This window comes from Malurus melanocephalus, unplaced genomic scaffold (genome assembly GCF_030028575.1).
Source record: "Malurus melanocephalus ecotype Western Australia unplaced genomic scaffold, MMel_1.1 scaffold_9, whole genome shotgun sequence".
Lineage (NCBI taxonomy): Eukaryota > Metazoa > Chordata > Aves > Passeriformes > Maluridae > Malurus > Malurus melanocephalus.
In genome coordinates this window covers 6642007-6648133 of record NW_026623241.1, presented here as the reverse complement: position 1 = coordinate 6648133, position 6127 = coordinate 6642007, and positions in this window count along the sequence as shown.

Here is a 6127-nt window from a genome sequence, read left to right as displayed (position 1 = left end):
GCGTCAGAGCGCGCCGCGGGCGGGCGGGGCGGCGCATGCGCCAGCGGGGCCCTGAGGCCGCACCCGCCATGTTAGTCCCTGGCAAGCCCTGAGCTGGTTCATCCTGGGGGGAAAAGAGGAGGTTTCTGCCCTCTCGGAAGTGCAGGAAGCTCGCATATTTCGATGTCTCTATGCTGTTRTGATAGCTGTGTGTGGTGTTGGAGCTCTTCCTGAGGGTCTTGAGTGGGGCAAAGTAACACTGGTTATTTAATCACTGATATCCCTGGGTTTCTCATTGCTTTTGCCTGTTTTTTAAGACTCCTTTTTTTTTTCCTTTCTCCTGGCAATCAGGCTAGTTCAGAGGAAGGTCACCAAGCTGATTAGGGGAATGGAAGACCTCTCCTATGAGGAAAGACTGAAAGAATTGGAATTATTCAGCCTGGAGAAGACTTTGGGGTGACCTTATTGTGGTCTTCCCGTACTTGAAGGGAGTCTGCAAGAAAGATGGTGAGAGACTTCTTACAAAGATGTGCAGGGCTAGGACACTAGGGGTAATGGCTTTGAAATGAAAGAGAGTAGGTTTAGATTATRTATCAGGAAGAAGTTTTTTTATGGTGAGGGTGATGAGGCACTGGCACAGGCTGCCCAAAGAAGCTGTGGATGCCCCATCCCTGCAARWGTTCMAGGCCAGGCTGGATGGRCCTTGTCTAGTGGAGACTGACCCTGCCCATGGCAGCAGGGTTAGAACTGGATGACCTTTGAGGTCACTTSYACCCARCTCATTCTGTGATTCTRTGAAAGATGAAGCAAGTGTGCTTTATCCACCCAAGCTACTTTAAAAATGTATTTGGGTTTAGACTATCAYTCTTTTCTATCATAATTTAGGTGGGAACTCATCTTAGTTGCCCTTTCAGGCAGCTTATGAAGAAGCTTGGCCATTAAGGTCCATTTGGTAGTTTACTAGCATATACAGGACAACYAGGGGATCAGGCCACAGCATGGGTTTAGGAAAGGCAGGTYCTTCCTGACTAACCTGATCTCCTTTTATGACCAGGTGACCTGCCCATTGGATGAGGGGAAAGCTGTGGATGTGCTTACATGTACTTCAGGAAAGCCTTTGATACTGTGTCCCCCAGCATTCTCCTGGAGAAGCTGGCAGCCCATGGCTCACCCAAAAAAACAGAAGGCTCAGGGGAGACCTTGTTTCCCTGTACAACTATGTGAAAGGAGGTTGTCCTGCAGTGGGGATTGGCCCMTTCTCCCAGGCAAGTATCAGCAGGATGAGAAGAAATGCCTTCAAGCTGTGCCAGGGGAGGTTCAGGTTGAACATTAGGAAGAATTTTTTTCACCAGAGGGTTAGTTAAGCATTGGAATGCACTGCCCAGGGAGGTGGTGGAGTCACCATCCCTGGAGGCATTAAAAAAATGACTGGACATGGCACTTACTGCTACTATTTAGTTCACCTAGTGGTAGTTGGTCGAAGGTTGGGCTCAATGGTCTTGGAGGTCTTTTCCARCCTTAATRATTTMATGATTCCATGATTAGGGCTGTGTGTAATTTGCAATTATAAAGTAAGAGCTTGTTTTGTCCACTTTGGTAATTTATATGTTTATATCCTATTAGCTGCCATGCTACTATTACGAAAGCTCTACCTGCCTTTTTTTTTTTTTTTCTTTTCCTATTTTTCTTTAACTGGAGTAGCGGCATAGCAAGATGATTAATGCTGTAAACTACTTTTTTTTTTTTTTCTTTTCCTATTTTTCTTTAACTGGAGTAGCGGCATAGCAAGATGATTAATGCTGTAAACTACAGGATAATGGGATAATTCTTCCTTTAAGGCTGCAGATATTAGCCAGAGTAGCCTGATAGGTTCACCGAGTCAATTAAATGCCTCAAATTTCTTCCTTCAAAACAATCCAGTTCCAGGAATCTTCACTCCTGATATTTGGTGTTTGCCTGTGCTCCTGGAGTGGACARGTTGGTAGAAATGCCTGGTCAGCACAGCAGCAGTTGGCTAGCYTGAGGAAGCACTTTTCCTTTCCAGAAATGGGGACTGGAGCACAAAAGGCACTCTGGGCACTGCTTGGTGTTGTCTATCTCACTTTGAAGCTGTGCAAACAAAGTCTGAACARAGAATGAAGGCATGCCCTGAAGAACTGAAACATTTCCACAGAGAGAGATGATGAAAGATGGAATTATGTGATGAGGTGAAAATTATAAAATGATTGTGAAGTTTTAGAGAACAAAATAGAGGTACCTATTCTTCAACTTTGTATTGGCGTCTTGATTTGATTAAAGGTGGTTACTGCTGTAGTGCTGCAACTTGAACACATTCAACATTTGTTCCTTTAGCCTCTATCTGTTCTCTGGAGTGTAACTTTGACTTGACACTGGTAGTTTTACTCGCATTTAACTTCTTGATTCTGTAGCCAAAGACTGAAGCAATTCTTGTTTGTCTGTTYTGATCACAGCAATCATCATTTGGGTAAAATGCTTGGGGATTGATCTTTCAGTGACTGGTATGCACACAACAAGTATTTTTAGCATGAGTTATTTATACGCAATATCTGCTAATTTTCTAATTTTAGTAGAAATTACTCTGTGATATTAACTTTACTGCCTGTTTTGTTACCTATGAAAACAAGATCAATTTGCATGTAATGCACTAGATGGTGCCGTTAGCATGAGTCAAATGGAAGGGCACTTCCGTGGGACTGCTGCCCAAGTCAGTTTTTGTTCTTCCCTTTGAATCTGCATGTGCACCAACATAGTTTTGGAGAATACTGTACTTTWAAGCCCATCATGGTCTTTTTGGTGGGTTTCATGCCTTTCACGTGGTACAAAGTCCAAATATTGGTAGCATGAGTCCAGCACCTTTACTGTAGTATGTTGTTGGTGGTAGGTATCTGCAGTGGAGCATAGCTGCTGATGTTTTTTTCAAGGGTKTAATGGCTACATATAGACTAAGCCATCTCCAGAGGTCCCTTTCAGCTTTAACCATTCATATGTTTTGTTATTGATGGGCTCTTGTCCAAAAACTATAGAATAAGAGAGACTCCTTAGTGCAGCAAGCACTGGTAGCTGTGGGTTCCTGCATAGAGTACAGTATAAAAAATCCCTGTGGAAGGGAGGGGGGAAAAGTGGTGCTAGCCTTGGTGGTGAGTTCCCTTTTAAATCTTGCTGTGTCAGAAATTTGGTAGTAGATTGTGGGTAGATCCAGTTATTTAAAGGGACAGCTAATTGCTTTGCCCAAACCTGTTTAAAAGGAATGTTTGAGGAATTCACTTGGTGTCTGCCAAATGCCTTTCAAAACCAGATCACTACAGCTGCATGGAAGTTCTCCCTTCGAAATTGTCTTTATAACATCTTAATATTAGACCATTTGTCCTTCTTTTTTGTGCAATTAACTTCTGATGGGCATTCTCTGAAAACTGTCTCCTAAGATGGGCCACTGCTGAGAAATTATTAGGGGGACTGCAAATACCTGTGTTCTGTATTAGGGACAAATTTGCGCTTGCTTTTATGTCCAGTCCTTCTTTCTATCAAGGGGCTGAGTGGGGATGATTGTTGATTGCTTGAGATATGTTTTTGGAAATTATATTTTGTAGACCTGTTGCAGTTTGTATAACTTGGAACTGTAGAGAACCAAGGTGAAGTGGGACTATCACTTTTGTAAAATAGATTAGTGTATCTAAGATTAAAATGCAAAGTCCACTGGTTTGGAATTTATGTTCCCAATCAGAGGATATGATTTGTTGCTGCTCCTGCTCTTATCAAAAGGCAGATTTTTATGATGCAGGTTAGCAGAGCCATCCATTTAGCTGCAGCCTGGTGTTCAAGTCTTTATTGATACACCCATACATCTGGCTCGTGTTACCATGTGTGTGGTTCCCATAAAGCCTTCCAGAATATCTGAGCACTAACGCTTGTCATCTACATACAACCCCAAAACAATGAGGTGCAGGTTGTAATAAAAGTTTCCTCTTCTTTGCTCTAATTCACTTATGCCTAAAAGCCTTTCAGAAGCCACCCGGTGGTGCCTGAAAGTCTTTTGGCTGTATCAGCCCATGGAATATGTTTACAATTAAAAAAAAAAACAACATTTTTCAAGAAAGCTTCAGAGGGTGCACGCAAATGCTTGTTGGCATAGATATTCATGATCTATTATTTGATTTAATTTCTGATTAGCACTTGAAGTAAGCTGCAGGAAGTGCTGGTACAGAAGTATAACTTCTGTGTGCTTCTTGATCCTGTGCCTTGGTGCACTGGCAGCTTCCTGTTTACAAGGTAAGTGCTGTATTCTGGTCTGAGTGTGTGTGTCAAGGTCACGTACTTCAGGCCAGGGAGTTTATTGGATCATGGAGTAACTGCTGTGTAAACAGGAAACTCCCAATAAGGATTACTCAAAAAATTACTTTTAATTAGTAAGTTAATAAGTTGGAGGGGGGAGGGGGGAAAGGGAAACCTAAGTTCTTGGAAGCCAACAAGATTTTTCCCTGTCTCCCACAAGATACAAGTTTGGCTGCTTTTCCCATAATTTTTCCTTTTTTTGTGTTTGTTGCCTGTTTTTTTTTTCCCTCAGGCTTCTTCCTACTCACCCTCTCCTCTCAGGTGATGTGATTCTCATGCTGATAGTGTTGAGGGTGACATTTATTTGTTTGCACTGGGTTTCAAGGAGAGTGAGATTTTTTTATGAATAAATAGATAAATAAAACCTGAGAAATGCTTTTGGAAGTACATGTGGTCAGACAGACTAACCCTAAAGTGTTGAATGGTCACTTCAGGTGATAAGAAAGTTAGGAGAAATGTGAGTTTGTTGAGTGGTCTCATTGATTTTGGTTTTGTGGAGAGACCYGAAGAATCTGCATTTCATATTCATYACTGAAATTTTACCTTCTTTGACTACTTCCAMTTTAGAGACCAGACTTACTCTGTCCCTTGCCTTTTCAAATCCCCCAAAAGAAAGGTTAAATGATACAGCTGCAGAGGTCAGTGTTTCTGCTGCAGAATATGGTGACCTTCTCTTGCCTTGCCTGTCCTTGGCTTTCAGYTGTGCTGCCCTCAGTTCTCATAGTCATCACTGACCTGATTTAAATTGCTCATCTGAAATAAAAGTTTCATTTTTCTTTTCATGGATGGCTTTCCAGAACACGAGTTGAAATAGCTTTTCAAGAGGCAGGAGAAAAGGCAACTGTCCCCTTTTGGCAGCTATGGGTAGTGTTTAGATAGGCTCTGTCCAGCTGCAACCCAGTTCAGCCTTGTGGGTTTTCCAGGTCAGTCCCCTACGGAATCAGGAGGTGGCAGCATTTTGCGTTTGATGCACATTTTGATTCCAGTCCAGTATGAATTGTTTTATTGTCTTTGCTGCAGAAAAGGGGTCTACAGTAGTTGTGGCTGGAGGAAAGGAAAKGCAGGATCCCCTTGAGATCACTGTCATGAAAGTGCTGCTTGGCATAGCTAGACCTTGTGTGGAGGTGGCAGGAWTTGTTGGGGTGATATTTCAAGTGTTAAATTTTAGTTCCTTACGCAGCATCTATTTCCCTGGGGAACGAGAGGCTGGAAGGTTGCAATTAGGGTCATCCCTGAGATCTGTTTCTCCAAATCTCTTTTGGACATTTGCATTTGCTGAGTTCCGTCAGGCATTTACAGAGCTTTGAGAGCTGCCTGAGCCTTACAGTAGCTCCTAAGGTCTAATCAAGTAGCTCCAAGATCCTAACCAGACACCTGAAGTTTAACATGGCCTTATGTCCTTACTGAATCCTTTTGCAGTTACTCTTTATTGGCAGTGAGCCCTGTACTCAACTCAGTTTACATGCTCCGCTGCGCTGAAGGGGTGGGGTGTGTATTTGGTAATCTCCACTCACTCCCCTCTGCTGTGATTTATAGTTGCTGAAAGTACAGCTCTCTTCTTAGCTGTCACCTCACTGGAAGTGCATGAACAATTACTGTGTGGTACAAACTGTCTAGCCCAATTAGACAGAGGTTAAAGAACAAGCTTGACAAGACTAGGTGTCTACGTGGTACTATGGTAGACCCTGTCATTAGCTGGATAGCCCTACCTTAACTTATCCTGAAATAGATGAATAGCACCCTGATGCAAACCAAGGAATTTTTCTGGGAACAAAAATAGTGTCCAGGGCTCTGCACA